Source organism: Apodemus sylvaticus, chromosome 11, assembly GCF_947179515.1.
Source record: "Apodemus sylvaticus chromosome 11, mApoSyl1.1, whole genome shotgun sequence".
Taxonomy (NCBI): Eukaryota; Metazoa; Chordata; class Mammalia; order Rodentia; family Muridae; genus Apodemus; species Apodemus sylvaticus.
The window spans coordinates 7,182,973-7,203,890 of record NC_067482.1 but is presented as its reverse complement, the minus strand read 5'-3'; the positions used below and the strand labels follow the sequence as shown (position 1 = coordinate 7,203,890).

The 20,918-nt window shown below is 43.8% G+C and overlaps 1 protein-coding gene across 4 annotated transcripts in view; it reads left to right on the top strand.

Annotated features, from left to right (window-relative positions):
• Positions 1-20,918, top strand: part of Arhgap24 (Rho GTPase activating protein 24) — a 413,886-nt gene that overhangs the window by 221,769 nt on the left and 171,199 nt on the right. The gene's annotated exons all lie outside the window — the stretch shown is intronic.

The following is a 20,918-nucleotide window of genomic DNA, read 5'->3' as shown; positions in this document are numbered from 1 at the left end:
AGGCTGGCCTCGAACTCAGAAATCCACCTGCCTCTGCCTCCCAAGTGCTGGGATTAAAGGCGTGCACCACCACCACCTGGCTCAATTCAACTTTCTAAAGATTGCCTTACTGAAGACAGCAACAGTCTCCAGAAGGAACACCCTCTCCAGAAGGGACACCTTTTCCCTTTTCTCTGCCAGGAACCAAGCAAGCTGCCTCTGAATGGGTGCAGGAGAAGGAAGCCTGGTGGCTGGAGGGTAGACGAAGAACAAAGCAGAGGTGTGTCCATGAAGCTGGGGTGGCATAGAGGAATCCAGCAGCAGCCATGTAGATCGGAAGTGCCCGGAGCCTGTGTGGGCTGTGGGCTACAGCAGGAGATCACACTTCCCTGAAGATGTCTGGACAGGAGTGTGAGCCTCCTGGATTGCAGTTTTAGCCCATGGGTGAGAGAGCTTCACTTCATTCCGGAGCTTCCTGGAAGAGGGAAAGTAATCAGATTGAGGAGGGTTACTTTCTGAGACTTCTAAAGGTGCAACAGCTCTGCAGAAAGCAAGAAGACAGAGTGGAGCCAAGAGGGATACAGACTTGTTTCATCATGTGTCCACACTGTGTCCATCACCGTGCTCGAAGACCAGAGTCTGTGGAAGAAAGGCCATTAAGGACAGGCTGACAAGGGTGATGGACCCTCACAGATACAAAGATTCAGCAGTGCTGGCCCGCCTTCCAGAGCACCCAGGTTGGAGTCTCGGCATCTACTTGATAGCACACAACCATCTATAACTCAAGTTTCAGGAGATCAAACATCCTCTTCTGGACTCTGTGGGCACCATGCATGCATGCAGTATTCTGACTCACATGCATGCAAGATGCTCATAATCATAAAGTAATAATTTAAAACAAAAAGATGCAACCCCCTCCAGGACTCTCTGAACAAAGAGCATCTCAGTTACAAGAACTGCTGTAGTTTTGCTGAGACTTAAGAATGAAAAGTATATTTATTGATTGATTTACTTATCTATTTAGTTGGTAGCATACTTTTTATGTATATACTCTAAGATCATAGGAACTGTACAACTTAACTTAGAGCTGACAGAGAAGATTGCATTATAACCCTCTAATTTAACCATTAGAGGCTCAAGGAAAGTAAACACAAACACCATTGTGGGAATCTTGCTTCGACTCGGTGTTGCTGGATAAGTGCTCATCTTACTTTCAGAGTTTGCATGCCATGTGAGCTCTTGCATAAGAATCACACAGAGAGGTCGTTCACAACTCCAAGAAGGTAATAAGGATGATAGAGGAAGGATATAATCAAATGTTAAGAGGAGAGACAGGGAAAATAATTTTCTCCCATAAGAGCCTGGGAAGATTAAATGGAGAAAATGGCATTTGACCTGGTTCTCAAGCATAAGCAGGGTTTTTACAAGACATTTGGGGATAACACTGTATCAGCTGGTAACCTCCAGTTTGAGAAGCAGGATTGTTGTCAGGAGCACAGTCAAAGGGTAGCTATGGTTTGGATACAATGTTTCTCAAAGGCCCCATGGTAAAGGATTGGTCCTGTCCCCTTCCCATCCTTTTCTGTTTCCTAGTTGACTTAAAGTGAGCAACTTCCTGCACTATGGTCCTGGCCAGAAGCCACAGAGCCCACTGCCCTGGACTGACTCCTCGGAAACAGTCAAATGAGTGCTTTCCTCTTCTGAGCTCCTCCTTTCAGGCACTTAGTCACAGCAATGGGAAGGAGGATTGCGCAAGTAAGATACAGGCTCAGAAAGACTTCATGCTGAGTACAAAGGAGTTTGAAATTCCTGCTGTGGTTTCTCTGACAGGTGTCTGTATAGAGCTGCATGAGAACTGTACTTAAGCACAATTTCTGTGCCTGCAGAGCTGAGACTGATGGGTAAAGGCAGGTTAGGAAGCAGTTAACACTGCCCAGGAAGGAGGGGAGGAATTGGAGAGTCAGGACCATGACTGTGGAAATGGATGGGGGGGTAGGAAGGGGGACAGAAGACAGGTGATGAATAGGCAAGAGGTCAACTGTTAGCATGAAAGTTTTAAAGCAAGTTTTCAGGGTCCTCGAGACAAGGGATAAAGTATTTTCAAGATCCTGACATATTAGAGCAATGGGCCACTCAGGGTGCCACAGACAGCCCACCTCCATGGCAAGGTCCATCGTCTTGAGAACAGACAGGTAACTGAAAGAGACGAGGCCACGTCTGTACATTAGTTCAGAGGCCCGAGGGTGTGGTTACACATTGCTGGGGGAGTTTTGGCTTCATTTCCTCAAGCTAAAATAAACTTCCTTATTTCTTCTAAAAAAGTTGGATTTGCTGATTTACATGATGACACGTTTAATTGAATTGAATTTCTAAACGGAATGTCACAGTGCTTTGCTGCTGAGGAAGGCATCTGATGTTAATCCAAAGAAATAAATAACAAAACTTAAACCTTGGATGAACTGAGATAGAGTCGAATTTCTGTGGTTTGGGATTGCGTTCTCTGTACAGACTGCAATTAAAGCTTACCCCGTATGGAACAACCTGAGGTCTATGAGTTTATATACAAAGTTTGGGAAACACTCTATAAAATTAAACTATAAATTTAATTTTATACTCCTTGTTGCTAAACATTTCAATTGTATGAAATACTATTCTGTTCCACGTTAATGGAAACAAAATTCCAGATTTCAAGAAAAACAGTATTTTTACATGTGTTTTTATTTTACTGTGACATTAGACATCTCATATGGTGACGGAGATGCCATTTCATATTATTATAGTGATCTAATTCCAAACAGGAATAGGACCAAACTCTCTGTGAGTCTTACTTCTGGGACAGGGGTTGTTAAATCATCACCTTGCTGTTTGGTTGGTAATTGGTGTATTATTTTTTTCTTTTAAATTTTTATTTCTCTTATTTTTCACTGGATATCTTAGATTTAAAACTAATGAGTATTTTACTCACATCAAGCCATTTCTGGATTTGTTTTACATTTATTGAGACTAGGAATGGTTGCTATTCTTCACATAAAAAGTATTTGTAGTGTTCAAAAATATATAGATTTTTACCTAAAAGCCAGAGCCAAAAATATTAAATATTTAGTATCTTTGTTATATTACAAAAAAAAAAAAAAGCAAGGAGAACGGAAAGGCCCAGAGCAGGGAAGGTCAGAGCCTGGAGAGGGGGACTCTATCGCTGTAGCCATTCTTACACACTCCCCCAGCAGCTCACAGACTGAACAGCCCAACCACGTCATATACATGCCTTATCTTGCAACTTAGAAATGTGTGTGTGTGTGTGTGTTGTGTTACTGTTGTTCTCTGACTTACTTCTTGGCTGTCCATTTCCTGTTGTAAGTTAGTCTTACTTACACAGCTTAACAATAATTAAAAAAAAAGAAAACAAAGAATGAGAGGACTGTAAGTCATCTCACTGTAAGTGAGAGGAATGGCGGAATGAGGAGAGCAGCTGGGTTCACCAGCAGAGGCAAGGCCTTGCACTTATGGCTGCTGTGGAAGCCTTCCTTAGTGGACTGCAGATCACAAACACTGTGGAGACTTCAAGCATCTTCGTTTGACTCACTAGGCTCACACACACACACACACACACACACACACGAGCGCTCTTATCAGTGCAATCAAGACACCCCTAGAAATAGTCTTCAGGCCTTGAAATGTCTTCTCCTCAGCCTCTGCTGGGCTGACACCTTAAGTAGCTGGGACACACCACTCTCCCAGCCTCCTTTCTCCTCAATCAATCACATAAAAGGGGCCAGGCCTCCCTGGAGCGTGTGGGTCTATATTGGATTGGCCCTCCATTTACAGGAATGAATTCTTCTGTTGTTTTGCTAAGCTGTGAGTTGGGGTGGAGAGAAGGTGAGGGTGAGAGGAAGAAAATGAACCAATGGCAAAGGAGAGGAAGTCTCGGTAGACAGTGGAGGCTGGAGTGGAAGTCTCAATAGACAGTGGAGGCTGCCTTGCCTTTCTATCATTTCTGATCACACATAACGGTGTACTTGTGATGCTTCAATGCATATAGACCCTGTAGCAATCAAGTCGGGGTGAGGGGAATCTTCATTATTGTCAACATTTACTATTTCTCAATGTTGTAAAAAGACAAGAGACTTTCCTAGTTATGTTGAAATATGCGATGGACCATCATTAGTTGTAACAACTCTGTGTGTAAAAGGTCACCTCATTTTACCTCACTCGGCATTTCAGAGTTTAAACCTTCCGGAGCTGGCTATTCTTTTGTTAAACCAGCGCCTGCTTCTAATGTGTTTGAAGCAAGAAGGGACATTCAGTCCATAGTAACCCTTGTGTTATGATCAACACGTGCTACTTTTTGTTTCCAAAGTTCCTGTTTATGCCTCTCAGCCCTTACATTGTCTTTTCAAGTCCAGAGCCAGTTGGCTGCTGGCCACGGATACATTTCACAGCTAGTACAGATAAATACATCCTATTCAAATTTATTATTCCCATTTCAAGATCCTGCCTGAGTTCAGTGCTCCATCTGAGGGCTTGGAAGAGAAGATTCTTTAAGAAAAGATGATTGCTCCAAACCATGTCCAAACACTTAAAACAAAAAAAAACAAATCTTTGGTTTCATTAAGAAGTTTCAGTCCACTTTCATGAAAGAATAGGTCGTCTGCTCTAATGTTTAAATGCATCTGACATGGTTTGAGCATTTGCCTCATGTCCATGGGATATCAGGTAGATATCAGATCTCAAACTTTCTGTTTGAGAATGATAACGAAAGACTGGGGTGAAAAGAAAGACAAACATGGCCTGCGGCCAGATTCCCACATGTTTATTCTACTCTACTCTGTACGAGACCCAGTTACCATAATGCTGTCTGCTATTCTTATTGACGAATAGTATTGTCTGTGGAAGTGTTGCTTCTTAAAGGTGACTGTGATCAGAACTTTGATTATTTCATTCAACTTATTCCTTAAGGCGGATCTATAAGATAGATGTTACCACTGTTCATAAAAATGAAGGAAATGATGAAATCCAAAGATTAAATCCGAATTTTCTCGAAGTCCTAGAGTTCATGGGTAAAGAGCTGGATTCTTGGTATCCTAATCCAAAGCCTGAGCTCTACGCACTAGACTCTGCCTCCTCATTCCCGATCAAAGCCCTGTCCCTGCAGGGCAGCAGGGATGCAGGTTCTTAAGGGACAATGCAAAGAATCCATATGTGCCAGTAAGGAAGAGATTCACTCTGTCATTGTGGAACTGTGACAACCAAGAGGTTCAGATTTCTTTAAGAAAAAAAATTCAGACATCCTGTATGTCAAGGTCCAAAGCATAGAGCATTTCTGTTGTTTGTTTTAAATCATGCTTAAAATTTAATGACAGAACAACTTAAGTCTTCATCAAGGCCACTGAATTCCCTGTTAATATTTAAAATAAAAACATTTTAATGCCCAGTTTTTGCATCTTCCAGCCATGATATCAATATTTTAAATGCGTAGGCCCTCACATTCTTCCCTTTTATAGCAACTTACTATTCACCCAATAGAACGATTTGGTGTTGCTACACAACACATAAAACATGTGATGTGAAGAACACTTCGGATACACCGAGGGCATTCTACCACATTTGCCCAGCCACTGTTTTCTTACACAAAAAGCTGAGTGCAGCAAACCAGACCAGTATTCGTTTGATAGGATTTGTAAGAATGATTAACTAGGGTACTGGGGGCACTTGCATACACTGCTGTCTCTTGTATTTTCCAGGTGATAAAACTTGTTGGTTTGGCATCTTAGAGAAAAGACATTAGATCCACTTGATTGGCCATCAGCGCAGCCACAGCCCCTCAGGCAGGGCACAGGTCCCTGGGGGCGGGGAGCACAGGTGGATAGAGCTGTGTCAGAGGGCAGGCTTAAGTGGCAGGCCGTGAGCACAGTGGGAGGAGCATAGAGCATTTGGGGCTCTCAAGCGCAGAAGAGGCCTCGGGATTGCAGACCCACTCATCTCATGGCCTGCACACTAGCTTATTTCCTTGTTTGAGAGATTAAGTTGGTTTCAAATACTTCCCTCTTATCCTTCTGAAATATTGTCTGTGGTGTTCAAATGGCCTTTAGATGTTCATAACTCTGTTGTGTTTTATTAAAGTACTGTAAAAATTATCAATTTAGGCCTTCTTGTCAGACATAAGACATTTTTCCATATCTAACACATTTACAAAATGTAAACATAGCAATAAGCAGGCCTGGCATATATAATAACATCCCGCTTATAACTGAGAGAAGCAAGTAGCTGTCTACATCCGTGTACACATCACACTGCATCTGGTAATGCAAACTTCTCACTCCTAGGAAGTTTGAAGAATTGTGACGAAACAGACTCACAAATTAAACGGAAATTTCAGGATTCAGCATTTTCTATCTCCCCAAATGCCAAGAAGCTTACTGACAGCACTGCCAATAGTTCCTTTACTTGCCATGAGGCGATCTCTCGGTTGGATGCTCACTTCTGCACGTTTCTCCTTCTCGGTGTGGTTTGAATCCACTTCCCAAGGAGATTCTGAAGGAATCCACCATTCTGTGTCCTATGGTTCAGGGCTGGGAACTCACACTTTAGCTTTTCTCTGTCGTTCCGTGCATTGAAGAGGAAGGGCTCTGTAATCAGTGGCACACATTCCAAGCTCTAAGGGAGCGATGCTGTGCTCCCGTGTTATATTAGTGAGCTCTTCAGTCTTTGTGGGGAAAGCCTCTATTGCTATCATTAGGAGATGAAACACGGGCTTGGCGCAGCTGTTTCAGAGCCCATCAGTGGATTGCAGCCCATCAATGACCGAGAAGCAGGACCTGAGGGCTTCTATTTTAGGGCAGAGCTGTGTACAGAAATGAGGAGGAGGTCCCTCCTTCCCCAGCCTTTGCAGAACCTTATAGAAACCAGTGAACACTGAGAAGAAATAAGGTTGCTTTCTTCCTTCTGTTCTCTCTCTGAGTGCTCACAGGGAGCACCTGTGAGTGAGTGCTCACTCACAGCACCTCTGAGTGCTCACTCACAGCACCTGTGAATGCTCATAGGGAGCACCTGTGAATGCTCATAGGGAGTACCTGTGAGTGAGTGCTCACTCACAGCACCTGTGAATGCTCATAGGGAGCACCTGTGAATGCTCATAGGGAGCACCTGCGAATGCTCATAGGGAGCACCTACGAATGCTCATAGGGAGGACCTGTGAGTGAGTGTTCACATGGAACACCCTGAAAGAGTGCTCAGAGGGTGCAGGCATTTGACATCAGCCATTCTCATTTGACAGGGTGGATTTCTCTTGTTGTAATTGCCTTTTTGAAAGTACAGTTTCGTCCCTGACTCTGGGAACAGAACCCAGGCCTTGTGCAGGCTGGACAAGCTGTCTACCCCTGGGAAAAATCCCCAGCCCCTCACTTTTAATCCTCAAAGATCTCTGCTTATCTAGATCCTCGTTGATCTTTCTCATCCGTGCTACAGCAGCCCTCCATGTGTGTTTACACCTACCAGGTCATGTGAGAGGTTTGCCTTCTTTTGTGCATTTCATAAAGCCTACAGTGTAACTGGAATTTCTGGGGAAGAAGACATTTGTCTCGAGGCAAAAACATTCCTGTGTATTTTAGCAAAGAGTCCCATACAACATAAAAATAGTCTCAACAAAGGTAACGTGAGTAGCCAGAGTAGGAAAGTGGGGTCTGTCCTTGCTGTGTAGAGTGTCACGAAAGAGCAAAAATGTGAAGAAAACAGAGAAGTCCCTTCCTTTCTTCCTTCCTTCCTTCCTCCTTCCTTCCTTCCTCCCCCCTCTCTATTTATTTATTTTTAAATTTCTTTCTTAATTTTATCTGCACCAGTATTTTGCCTGTATGCATGTCTGTTCCCTGGACCTGGCATTGCAAACAGTTGTGAGCTGCCATGTGGGTGCTGGGACTTGAACCCAGGCCCTCTGGAAGAGCAGCCAGTGCTCTAACTACTGAACAATGTCTCCAGCCCAAGAAGTCTTAAAATATTTCAGAAGCACATTTTATAACAGTAAATCTTTTCTCTCGGGTGCTAACATGTTCACTGGGATGCCAGACCGAGCAGCTCTTACGGGATTGGGACCTTTTGGGATCAGGTTGTCTTCTGTCCTCCTTATGGAAAGGGTTCTCTGGTAAGAGATCTGGGGACTACAGCATACATCAGTATACAAGACACTGCAGCGTTCAGCACTCGTACTATTAAAAAAATTTTTTTTAACTTTGCTCTTTGAAATTATTATTTTTGGAGAAATTGCCCTAAACTTGAAACTATTGAGAGGTATTTCCAGTGTATAGCCAAAGAAACATGCCAACTCCTAAAGAATCATCCTTGCTCTGAATAAAGCCTGAGCAGGGTTCTTCTAAGGTGAGAGGATGTCGGGGACATTTAGCCTCCAGCAGCCCAGGGAGAGCAGACAGCACCAGCGGCCTCCGTGTTAAGTGTGCATGAACTGGAGGTGAATTGGCTTGTCAGTTTGCAAACATCCAACAGCCAGGGATGCACCCTCCAAAAACAGCTAAAGCAAGGGAAGAGAGCTGAGAACACGGGTATAGAGAACACAGCGTGGTACAGAGAAGACAGCATAGGAGTGTGGGGCTGAGAAGACTGATTTAAGGTTGGGGGAAAACAAGATAGAAATCTGAATTACCCAACAGGCACCCACTGCTGCTCATTAGGTAGGAATGAACGGAATGTGAGTTCAAACCCTTGAGCTCCAAACCAAGCTGATGCAACTGGCAACTGCAGAAATACATGCGTCTGCATTGTGACCGACAAAGGCAGTGCAGACTCCGGACCTTTGGGGAGTGAAGGCAAATGAGAGGCAGGAGGATGATTCAGCTAAAGTTAAATCACTGGTCTACCCGGAGAGAAAACTTATTTTAATTTTTTATTCGATATATTTTGTATTTATATTTCAAATGATTTCCCCTTTTCTGGTCCCCCACTCCCCCAAAGTCCCATAAGTCCTCTTCCCTCCCCCTGTTCCCCCATCCACCCCTTCACACTTCCCTGTTCTGGTTTTGCCCTGTACTGCTACACTGAGTCTTTCCAGAACCAGGGGCTACTTCTCATTTCTTCTTGGACATCATTTGATGTGTGGATTATGTTTTGGGTATTCAAAGTTTCTAGGCTAATATCCACTTATAAGTGAGTGCATACCATGATTGATCTTTTGAGACTGGGTTACCTCACTTAGTATGATGTTCTCCAGCTCCATTCATTTGTCTAAGAATTTCATGAATTCATTGTTTCTAATGGCTGAATAGTACTCCATTGTGTAAATATACCACATTTTTTGTATCCACTTCTCCTTTGAGGGACACCTGGGTTCTTTCCAGCTTCTGGCTATTATAAATAGGGCTGCTATGAACATAGTGGAGCATGTGTCCTTATTTCATGCTGGGAAATCCTCTGGGTATATGCCCAGGAGTGGTATAGCAGGGTCCTCCTGAAGTGACATGCCCAGTTTTCTGAGGAACCGCCAGACTGATTTCCAGAGTGGTTGTACCAATTTGCATTCCCTCCAGCAGTGGAGTAGTGTTCCTCTTTCTCCACATCCTCGCCAACACCTCCAGTCTCCTATTCTTTCCCTCAGATACAGAATTCTGCAGAGTCCATGAATCACACCAAAATAAGACAAGTTACCATCAATTAATTCTCTGTGCTGCAAATTCAACAAAGGTTTTGGTACTGGTTGTTATATAATTGTTACAAATGTATGCATGCATATTACATATATAACTAATGTCAATTGAAACAGACACTAGATATGGTAGAGTTTGGTGTATGAAAGAGGAGGGGGAGATCTTCAAGTCAGACTTTTACTATGGGAAAAACATACTCTCTACCTATTCAGCAGACATAAGTATACATAAACTTAGTGGTCAAGGCATTCAAATAAGTCACTCTTGAACACCTGATTTCTAAAACTGGATATAAGAGGAGGTAAGGGGCATGTGGCACCTGGTACCTTCTCCCATTTTGCTAACATGAGTCTCATCATGTGATCCATCCATTCTTTCAAATCAGTCATTTTTATTTTCATTTTAAGATTTTAATTAATTAATTTATCAATTAATTTTATTACATTTTTTTACAGTCCAGTAGTTGTCCCCTACCAGGCCCATCCTCCCACAGCTTCTCATCCCATTCCTCCTCCCACTTGTCTCCCAGAGTATGCTCCCCACACCTGCCAGGCCTCCCCACTCCCTGGGGCCCCAAGTCTCTCCATCTCCCTCTTCCCCTCCCTCTCCCTCTCCCTCTTCCCCTCCCTCTCCCTCTCCCTCTCCCTCTCCCTCTCCCTCTCCCTCTCCCTCTCCCTCTCCCTCTCCCTCTCCCTCTCCCTCTCCCTCTCCCTCTCCCTCTCCCTCCCCCTCCCCTCCCCCTCCCCCTTTCCCTCTTCCCCTCCCCCTCCCCTCCCCCTCCCCCTTTCCCTCTTCCCCTCCCCCTCACCCCTCCCCCCTCCCTCTCCCTCTCCCTCTCCCTCTCCCTCTCCCTCTCCCTCTCCCTCTCCTTCTCCCTCTTCCTCTCCCTCTCTCTTTCTCTTTCGGGTTATGTACATTGCATCCTCTCTCACTGACGCCAGACCAGGCAGTCCTCCGCTGTATATGTGCCAGGGCATTGTATCAGCTGGCATATGCTGTCTGGTTGGTGGCTCAGTCTGAGAGATCTCACTGATCCCAGTTAGTTGAGACTGCTGGTCTTCCTACAAGGTTGCTCTCAAGCCCTGAACTGATTTTTCTTGGTCACCTAATAATTTGTACAAAGACGTTCAATGGGTCAAAATTTTGTTGAGAGAGATTTTGTTGAAAGAAAACTTGTTTGGGTATTTGCTGATCTTCAAAGGCCATAAGTTAAACCATTTCCCAAAATTTGGGGACTGAAGAAGAGAACTTTATTTTCTTTAAATCAAATTTCTGGGTATGCATATGTGTGTTAAATGTGTATGAACATGGACAGAGATCGGTAGAGTTTAAGAAGACAAATGATAGACAGGTGGACAGGCCACGAATTGTTGGCAGAGGCTAATCTTCGAGACTCACATTGGTGAGGGCAAGAGAGAAAACTGTTCTTACATTACATAGAGATATACTTTTATGTATCACTTCTCTGGTGGAAAGGAACCAAAATAATATTGGGGGAAAGCGTGCCTTCCTGGCAGATGGCTGCACTAATGGATTGCCTGATGGTGGGCAATTTGTTCTGGCTGCTCTGAGCTGCGCTAGCTCACCCACGAATGTGTCAGAGAACTTACCAAAGATGGAAAACCTCACAGAGGCCCCCTTTGTCCTTCTTCCCAAACATTATATCTTGGAAGTGTGGTGTCAGTCTTTCATTATGAAAAATTAAAATGTGGGAGGAGGAAACCTTACCCTGCTGGAGAAAATATTTTCTCCTGAGTCAACTCAGTCAAGCGTCCTCAATGTGTTTGGAGACTTCACATAAACTTAATACTTATTAAGCTCAATAAAGTTTGGCATTTTATGTCAGTTGTTTCATCCCCTAAGAACTTCCAATAGACATATTTTACACTAAAAAGATGAACTGCCTCCCTGTTCACTGATGTTTATAATCCTGGGAGCCTCAAAAATCATTCTTACCATTACCGTCGGAGCGGTTCCGTCAATAACTGGCTGCTCTAATTTCTTTGTGATACGGCAAGTGTGCTCTTGATCTTCAAGTACAAATGAACCTTAAGCAAATTTAAAACATATGGGAGATAATTATTTCAGAGAATCGTCAAATTTCACATCCAAGAGAACCTTCAGGGTAATCTTATTAAATCCCAACGTTTTATGCAAGCAAAACTAAGCCCCTGTGAAGTGCAGTGTTCAACCCAAGGTCATGCTGCTAGCTGCTGACTTAACTAAGGCTAGAAACCTAATTAAATTTGGCCAATGCTATCTCTGTAGCTGGGAGTGCTAACTGCCCGTGCTTGCCCGCCCTCCCCTTGTCTACCCTGGCAAGGGAAGCTTGCTCTCATCTTCAGAATGGATTCGGGAAGGTAGCAGAAGATGGTGCTGGCATTTCAATCCATTTGGATTGTCAATTCTGACTCACTGGTGGGTGACACATTGGAAAAGCTAAGCCTGTGCTTGCGTTAGATGACATATCCTGAAGGACCCCATCTGCCATCACTGTCCTCATATCTTATAGACCAAGCATTTGTTCAAATATTTTATGATACATTCGACACTATAGATCCTTGTACTAGGGTTCTTCAGAGGAACCAGTATGAGATGCATAGATTCACAGACCTATTTAAAGACATTTAGTTTAAAGTCTGGTCCACCCAAGTTGGGAAGCTAAGAATCCCCATGACTCGCTGCCTCCACACTGGAAGCTCAGGGAAGAGCATTGCAAAGTGCAAGCCCGGCCCTCAAGCCCAAGAAACAGGAGGCTGTCACACGTCCTGGTGTGAGTCCAGAGTCTGACAGCTAGAAGCAGCAATGTGTGGGACCGGGAAAAGATGAGTGCCCCATGCCAACAGAGGCCGGCACAGCATCCTGGTTCTGTCTTCCTGTTCCCAGAAGCATGGTCGGTACCCACTGCGGTGGAGATGAATGTCTCATTGTCAGCTGGCACACGACTAATACTTGCTGAAAGTTTTGTCATGGGCACTCCCAGAAATAAGCTGTAGCAGCCATCTGGGTCTTTCTTGATCTGGTCACACTGACAGATAAAGCTATGAATCACAAACTGTTATCTGGGACTCTAGTGTATTGAAGAAGCATCCCAGCTTTTTAAGTGAAATTCATTAGGACACTAAAGGAATGAATCACATACTTAGGTTACTGTGGCCTTTGCTAAAGACATGTTGAATAACTAGTGTGAGAATTCCTAAATGTCTACTTTGACTTGACTTGCTTTTTTTTAAAGCCAGTAGTCTAAATCCTATGAGCTCATGGTGATAGTGATGATTTGGATGATGGAGGTAGTGATTTGATGATGGTGGTGGTGGTAGTGATGATATTATGATGACGATGATGAGGATGATAATGGTGATGAAGATGAGAATAACACAGTAGTAGGAATTGAACTCTGGCACAACCTCATTATTGAAACTGACATCTGAAGGTCAGCTTTCATGTCTATCTCCTCAATAGAGATTTGCCCATCATCGCTCTAGCTTTTACTTAGATCCTAATATAATCAACAATGGACCCTCTTTTGACTTTCCCTGAGTGGCGGTTTGCACAGTGTATCCTATGATACCTACAGTGGAGAAGGAATATACTCATTCACCTTTAAAAAATTCACTGTTTTCTCCCGTGCGGCCATATCTGCCTGCTTCTATTTTTCAAGGTTTGAGGTTTTCACCTTTGCCTTCCTCGATTCATTGAAACTGAATTATCCTTCAAACCCCATGCAACTCAAAACAATATCTGACTTGACTGAACGAGGCTGCCTGCCCTGGCCACGTTCACTCTGCTGCTGTCCTGCTAGAGTGCGCGGCGGAGGCCTCGGGGCTCAAGAAGTAATTAGATTACCAAGATGAGTGTAACGAAGGATTTGTGCTTTGCGGGGCAGATAAACGCAGAGTTGAGGCATAGACACTGTAGCTGCAGTTGTTTGTGTGTTGAGTCTCCATCTGAACAAGGTCATGCTGTGGAAACCTGATCAGCTCTGCCCGGGGACCTTAGGGCTTTGACATGTTATACTCTGAATAGGAACAACCAGTCTGAGTTTGGAAAAATGTTTGAAATTGATCTCAGTGAGACAGGCAATTTAATGTAAAGAATAAGATCTTTTAAAAATTATTTCACCTTTTGAGATATAATTACATAGTTTCCCCCTCCCCTTGGCTCCCTCCAAGCCTCTCATATACCTGTCTTGTTCTTTTTCAAATTCACAGCCTCTTTTGCTTAGTTGTTGTTGTTGATGATGATGATGATGTTGTATGTATATGTATATGTGTGTCTATAACTATATATGTATGATATATATGTCTTGATTGCATGCATATTTATAGTCAGATAAATGTAAGTTCAAAGTCTGTTCTTTTTCCCTTGTCTGTCTCCTTTTCTGTTCATAAAGATGTGTGAAAAATGTCTCCTATGTAATAAGGACTTGTTAAATACTACCTTCTTCTCATTCGATACGAGGTTTATTATCCAGTAATGAACCACAGGGGCTTTGGAATATGTTTGTTTTCCTAGCACCTTTCTACTTTTCTAAAATTTAAAATATCGTCCAAGACTTTTATCTGTTACTGACTCTCCTGCCTAGCCTCACATTATCAACGTTTCCTACTTGGGGCAGAGATAATGTCCTAGCTTGCCTCTTAAATTTCTACCTCCTGAATTATTTTGCCATTCTCTGATTAAAAATAAAATATCCTCTGATGAAAATCTTTCAATGGCTTTAAAAAGAGCTGACTTTGGGGGGAGCAGGCACAAGGGATGCAGGGAGATGGTGAAGTGTTTGCCTAGCATGCATGACACCCTGACTGAACCCCAGCCCAGCACATCTGTAATTGCAGCCCTTGGCAGGAAGAGTCACAAGTGCCTTTGAGCTCTTTTGAGGCTAGCCTGGCCTACATGCGACTCTGTCAAATAAATAAATTGTAAAATAAATAGTAAGGTAAAACGGTAGCTTTTGTTGATTTTCTCATTGCATGCTTTATTGCATGGTTTTTCCCACATTCCAGTTTTATGGAACTACTTAAAGTGACCTGAGTGTGCCCCACCCTGCCTGGAATGTTAGTCCTCTCTCACACTCAGAGCACACTTTCATTTCATCCCTCACAGAAGCCTTCTCCGGCTGCTTCCAGTCTTGTTTTGTGTCACTTATATGTCCCATTTAACATTGGGTCTCCCTTTCAGTCCGAAAACTGTTCCTATCTCTAAAGTTTGAACAGGAACTCTGAGTGCACACCCACACATGCACACACACACACACACACACACACTCATGCACACACACTTATGCACACATGCACACGCTCTCATACACATCTACACATTCACACACATGTATATACACCTATGCAGACATACACACTCTCTCACACATGTATGCTCACACACACTTTTACACACACTCACACACGTACATACATGCAGATATACATGCTTACATGCAGACACATACACTCATAGACATGCGTGCTCACACACATACATGCCTATACACATACTCACACATGCACACACATGCACACACTCATGCACACACATGTACACATTCACACATGTGTACGCACACAGACATGCACAGGGGACCTTTTACAGGCTCCTTACATTTGAGATCACTGCATTCTGGGAAAGAAAGGAGGAACTTGTACAGTCATCTGAACAGAGAAAAAATATATTAGTTATGAAATATGAAAGAAAAATTGTTAACTTGTTAACATCAAAAACTGTTCACGTGTTTGTCCAAGCAGATTAATCGACAAATGCACTTTGAGTCACTGAACAAATAAATGTCACTTATAAACTTATAGTAATGCACAGTAAATACCACACTTAAAGGACGCACACTGTTTTTATACAGTAAATGAAGGTATTTTCCTGAGTGGCATCAGATCTGAGGGAAGCCATTTCCTCTCCCTGAGGCCTCTGGGAGTAGGCTCAGTGCATAGGGAAAGTCATTTTCCCACAGCAAAGAGTTATCCTCATGCTGCACGGCCACACCACGGCCACCTTCCTTACAGGACTAGGTCCAGGTGCTCTGAGCCAGTGACATCATCCCGCAGTGAACCTGAGACCAGGACCCAGAGGAGCTGACTCACTCCGAGAGGTAATTAGGAAGCTGTGGCACAGGAGACTGGAAAGACAACATAATTTACAGCTCACCAGAAGGCTTGGAGTCTGTGTGGATCCAAGTTGAGACAGGAGATTAAATGATCTGTGAGCTCACTGATCCGACATCTCCTCCCTCTTCACTTAGAACACACATGGCTCAAGTGCAAGGACTTTGCTTTTGCTCCTGAAGCGTTGCCCGGTAACAGCAGCACATTGAAACCACCTGGATAGGATAGAACTGTTCCCAGGCTGCCTTCTGCTTCAGGGTCGGAACCTGCTATAGATGTCAGTCAATTCAGGGGGATGTCATGGAGCTTGAAGACACCCTAGAAAATACGGTCAGACACTGTGTACTGACAGAGGCTATGCTGGCAGGGCGAGGCTTTTATCTGGCTGGGCTCAAGTTCAAGAGTTTAGGAATGGCTTGTAGAGTTGAGAGAGGCCAACTTTCTAGATCCTTGTGGGACTCTACCTCCATTTCCCATGATTCCTCATGGCTGAGCCACAGGAAGATGTGCAATGAGTTGTTTGTAGAAGTGGGTTAGTGCAAGTTTCATACACTTGGGTGTCTGCTATTGGAAGACTAGGATCCCAGGGTTCCAGGAAAGTAATGTTACTAATGAATTAAAGACACACTTTCTAAATGTCTGTTTTATATTACACTGTTCTCAACATTGGCAATGTGATTTTTAAAACAGATCTGCTCTTACTTATCTATTCCGATACAGTTCTGAACTCATTTCTGAAAAGCGGTAGTCCTCAAATGAATGTGTTCAAAAAGCACAAAACATCATTTCTGAGAGTGGCTGGCGATCCCATGAAAAAATAAATAAGCAATAGAAACAGGAACAGGAGTTTCCACATAGGAGGAGGACGTTAGCTAGAATGGCCATTTTTCACTGAGGAGGTTGTAAACAAGATGGATCCTGACCGGCGTAAAGGTCTGGGAAACGTGAGGAAGGACTATTCTAGATGCATGGAGCAGAAGGTTGAGAAATTCAGAAAGTCGAGGAGATGCTAAGTCGCACAGGAGTCCATGACGAGGGGGACGCTCAGAAGCTCTGAAGGAACGAGGTGGAGACATCATGGGAATCACTGGGCAGCGCGAGATGAGAGAGTGTCAGAAACACTGGAAGGAATGAGGCACAGGAAGGCGGAATGCTAAGAAGCAGGGAAGCAGACGATTAGAAACCACCAGCAGTTACAGAGGAGCAGTGAGTCCTCCCACATGACAGGCTGGGTGGTGAGCGGGATGGCGGAAGAGAGAAAGCGACCTCACCAGAGGAGGCTGAGGCTTGCCGTGTTCTATGCACTAGTCTAAGGAGTGAGAGGCCCATGGGCGAGATCTCCCATGCCTAGAGCGTGTGACCAAGGAGCTGTGGCTTCGAGGCCTCCCTCTGGGCCACCAGCCGAGAGCTCTGTAGCACAGCGCACATGCTTCCCTGAGTCCATAAGTCCGCAGCTGAGAGGACAAGAATGGAGGAACCCACACTGCCGCCCCTGTGTGCACAGCCTGCCCAGGGCTCGCCTCTGCAGCAAGAACCTGACAAGGGTCAGTCAGAGACCTAACATAGAGGCTGGAGAGATGGCTCTGTGGTTAAGACCACTGACTGCTCTTCCAGAGGACCGGAGTTCATTTCCCAGCAACCATGTGGTGGCTCACAACCATCTGTAATGGAATCCAACACCCTCTTCTGGCGTGTATGAAGACAGCCACAGTGTACTCATATATATAAAAACATAAATAAACCTTTTATAAAAAAAATCAAGCACAAAAATGTTTTCTAAAATTGTGTTAAAAGCTGTGCTATTTCAGGCAGTGTAGAATTCACATATGGACAGCCCGTGGTCCCTCCCGGTGCCATGAGTGTAAAGGTAGCCTAGAAGGCCAATTTCTTGTTGCTTGTTCTGCTCACCAAAAATTGGTGCTTGAGCATCCGGCTTTAACCTACTTGGAGAGCTCCTGGCTCTTGGATTCAGTGCAATCTGTATTACATTATCTGTGGCTCAGCCTGCTCCGGCTCTAAAGGGCTTGCTGTGCAAGCCTCTCTCCACAGTGCCTTCTGTCCCCGTGTGAAACACCTGACTCACTTGGCCTCACTCCACCCAGGTCTAAATGTCACCTCACAATCTACTTCCCTCACAAAGTTTGACTCCCCTTTCCTTTGGCTTGTTCTGTCAGATGTAAGGTAGCTGTTAACGTGACAAGAAAGCCTGTGAAATACAGACAAAAGGAGTATCCCCAGTAAATACAATTACTGTGTGTGTGTGTGTGTGTGTGTGTGTGTGTGTGTGTGTGTTGTGTGCATGTGTGTGTGTGTGTATATGTGTGTGTGTGTATGTACTAGATGCTCATTACTTATCCTGTAAAGCATGTGGTAATGTCTTTGGAATTTACCTTTGCATAACGCTTAATTAGACATAATCAGGAATGTCTGAAAGGAGAATGGAATTCTCCCACTGGGTCAAAGAAATCATGCAGTATAGTTTTCCAGGATTTCTTTCTCAAGGCTCATGGCTTAAATCTCCATTTCTTATTTTTCAAGGATGGAGAATTTGGAGAATTGCTAACATAGCCATTCATTTCTCTCCCTGAAAAATACATTCCAAAAATGTTAATTGCCACTGAAGCATCACACTTTTATAGTTATTGTTCATACGGGCATTATTTTCTGTCCAAATCTAATGCAACAACAGATGACTTGAAAGTAAATGGGAATCATAAAAACCAAAGAGTGACTTTCAGAGTTTAGGAACGGGTAATTGTTGCCAGGCTGTTGGCAATTACCTGTAATCCTCATGCTTGGGAGCAGAGACGGGGGCTAACCTACGTGTGAGGCTAATGTGACCTATGTAGCAAGTCCCATGCCAAGAAAAGAGAGAAGGAAAAGGTACCCATTTAAAGATGGCCCCTGAGTTTGTTAGTTTATTAGTTTGTTGAGATGGTTTCATTATCTTCAAACTCCTGATCTTCCTGCCTCTGCATCCCCAGTGCCGGGGTATAGACGAGGACGCCACAGCCAGCAGTCATGCTTGAAGTTCGGATGCCAGATAGATGTTGCTGCTGTGCTTCAGAACAGAATGGGATGGAAACATACGGATGGCTAGGCGGATCTCAACGGGACCCGTTTGTATTTTGGCATATCTCAAAAGATGTGGGGATTGTGGGCTTTTGTGCAGTGTTGGTGCATGAAGGGAGCAAATTTGAAGTGTAAAAGTGAATTTAAAAATTGGTATAGAAAATTGATCTCATGTTCCATACAGACCCTTCACTGAATATTACTCACTTTTAGAAGAAGTTATTGTTTGTCAGTGCTACTCTGTTCTACATGGAAAGGGTGTCGTGGCTTCATGAATATCCAGTAAATATTTGTTAAATAAATTTTAATGGATATAATACTGAGAGTAGTTTTAAAACTATTGTAAGAATGTTACACTTTCAATTTAAGGAAAATAACTTCTTTATATATTACTAGAAAATGTTACATGAAAGATTCCTAATATAATTATTACATCAATTATCTGTGTGTTTTTTAACAAAACTAATGGATCTGGGCAAGATGTCTCCCACTTATAATCCCAGCCCTCAGGAGCTGAGGTAAGAGAATTGACATGACTCTGGTCTACATGGCAAAACCCTGTGTTAAACAACAACAACAACAACAAAGAATGGGTCTGGGGGGTAGCTGGGCTGTAGAGCACTTGCTTAGCAAGTGTGATATCCTGGGATTGATCTCCAGCATCACACAAACAAAGTCATAGTAGTAATTACCATGAATAAGCGTGAGGCTGGAGAGGTGGGCTCAGCTGGCAATGTCCCTGTCATCACACAAGCACAGAGACTCAAGTCCGAGCACCTAGAACCCTTATGAAAGTCTGGCCCTTGATCACTTGTCTGTAATCCCAGAATGTCAGGGAGCAAAGAAGAATCAATCCACAGAGCTCATTAGTCAGATAATCTAGCCAATCAGTGAGCTTCCAGTTCAGGGAGACACAAGGACTTAAAACAGCAAGCAAAGATGTGTGTACTCAGTAAAGAAAAATGCCAGACTGCAACTTCTGACTTCTGAGTTTTTGTTCACACAACTGTACACATGTGTACTGTGCACACAAATCACAAATGATTAAACAAATGTGCATGTATAGTGAGAAATGTCTGGACAATCTGCAGGTTGAAGAGTCCAGTCGGCCTGTTGGGGTGGGGCAATGGCTCCATCAGTAAGGCCCTTGCCTTGTAAAGAGGAGTGTCTGTTCTCCACCTCCAGAATGTAAAGGCATGGCATTGTGCCTTGAGCCTGTAACCCCAGCACTGGGGGGGGGTAGAGACTAATTCACCCCTGGAATTCACTGGTTTATATCAGAAAGCTCTAAGGCAGATGCTTTCTCAAGACTATGTTGCCCTCTGCCCTCCATACAGACATGTACATGTGCACCTGTGCACACATTACAGACATGCACACATGTAGGCCCTACACAAAGATTCAAGATGTTTCTAGTTCTGGAGCCATAAGAACTGTCTCTCTCTCTCTCTCTCTCTCTCTCTCTCTCTCTCTCTCTCTCTCTCTCCTTCTCTCTCTCCCTCTCTCTCTCTGTCTGTCTGTCTGTCTCTGTCTGTCTCTGTCTGTCTCTGTCTGTCTCTGTCTCTCTGTCTCTCTGTCTGTCTATGTCTCTCTCTCTCTCTCTCTCTCTCTCTCTCTCTCTCTCTCTCTCTCTCTCTCTCGTTCAGCAGAAGGATCACAGATGAGGTCTAACCCACCTCCTCTGAGGGTCCCTTCTTGGAGTGGGCTCCGTAATGACTGAAAGTAATAACAACCATCAAAAGGGAAGACTTATAAAACTCTCTTGAAAAAACATAATTCCCTAGGTTTACAAAGAGAGCAGATATTTGGGAGGAACTTTCAGTATTCGGGGTTTTGAAGCTAAGATGCTGTCTCTGAGACAGATGGCTCTATCATCCTAACTGTATTTCTGCACCCTCCAATGCCTTTAAAGGCATGGATTATAATGATGCAGAGGAAAACAAGAACATTTCTTCACAGGTGCCCAGAGTGTGCAATCGTTGAACTGGTAGTTTTGAAACCTTACCTATTAGTGGATCCACGGACAACCGAGCTGCCTGACAGCATTCAATCCAAACTTTCTGCTTTCTCTGGACTTCAGTTTCCTTATTAGCAGGAGAAGAACACAGGG